This window comes from Pteropus alecto, unplaced genomic scaffold, assembly GCF_000325575.1.
Source record: "Pteropus alecto unplaced genomic scaffold, ASM32557v1 scaffold134, whole genome shotgun sequence".
NCBI lineage: Eukaryota > Metazoa > Chordata > Mammalia > Chiroptera > Pteropodidae > Pteropus > Pteropus alecto.
The window spans coordinates 13,476,391-13,477,715 of record NW_006436283.1 but is presented as its reverse complement, the minus strand read 5'-3'; the positions used below and the strand labels follow the sequence as shown (position 1 = coordinate 13,477,715).

Sequence of the window (1,325 nt, the reverse complement as noted above, 5' to 3'; positions counted from 1 at the left end):
ACAGTTTGAAAAATTATACTTGTCCTTAAGGCCTATATTGATGGTCATTTACCCTACTGATTTCTTAAACTTATCAATCTATACCTTCCCCCAAATAAGGGTTTTAACACTCTCTCATATCTCATCTGTCAACTTATCTTGCCTCCTAACCCAATTATGTTGGTATTTATCTAGGATTTAAGTCCGGATTATTATAGACAATTTACTTTCCCTTTTTTTCTCTGTATCTAGACTTTTTAAAAAGTCAGCAATAAACTTTACCAAAATAGATGATCACTTTTCCTTTCCATACCACTTGTATTACATCTCCTAGATTTACTTTACTTATTACTTCCTTTTAAAAAGAATTTCAATATGGGTCTCGTGTGGTGAATCTTAAACCTTGAATCCCTGAGAATACTTTTATTATGGCCTCATGTTTAAATAACAATTTGTGTGCAAGTTCAAAGTTTTTTAATATTGCAAATAATATTACTCCACTGCCTTTCAGCATCTAGAATTATTGCTGAGAAATCTGATATCAGTCTGGCTTTTCTTTCTTTATAGATGACCTACTGTTTTCTTTGAAAGATTTTAGAATTTTACCTTTTTATTTGACATTTTTAAAGTTACTATAATGTGTCCAGGTTGGGAATTTTCCTTATATCTTTTACTTGAATCTATTTGAGCCCTTTTATTATAAGATCTTTCATCTTCTTTTATTTTTTTATTTTTATTTTTTTATTATTTTTTAGGTGAGGCAACCCATGGTTGACCTCACAGATTGCAAGGACCTTGTCAGCTTGCAATCCCTTATTTTTTTATTTTTTACACCTACAGCACCTGGTCTTCCTAGGTGGTCTCCCATCCAAGTACTAACCAGGCCCGACCTTGCTTAGCTTCCAAGATCGGACGGTATCGGGCTTGTTCAGGGTAGCATGGCCATAGATTTTTGTCTTCTTTTAATCCTGGAAATTTTAATTGCTTAAACTGTCAAAAAAAAAAAAAAAGTGGATAGATTTACTAAAAGCTTTTTCCCATTGGTCTAACTCTTAGTTGGAATATAAATTTTAAATTTTTTTGAGGAAAATTATAAAAATTGTTCTTTATGAAATAGAAGAGTTTTGAATTATTTTAGCAGGTTTCCTTATCAATTACTCTATTGTGCCTTATCTTACAGCCTTTGGAAAGTTGTATAAGCATAAATTGCTGGATGGCATAAAGTCTCTCAAAGGTGAGTGAGAATCAGATAAAATTGAGATTCCTTATGTTTTGCACTTATTTTTTAAAACTACATTTATATTTGGTGATAACAAAATTGTTATTCTAACCTGTTTATTGTTTTT

The 1,325-nt window shown here is 31.0% G+C and overlaps 1 pseudogene; it reads right to left on the bottom strand.

Annotated features, from left to right (window-relative positions):
* Positions 1 to 810: 810 nt before the first annotated feature.
* On the bottom strand, positions 811 to 929 carry LOC112480062 (annotated as a pseudogene).
* Between the last annotated feature and the right edge of the window lie 396 nt (positions 930 to 1,325).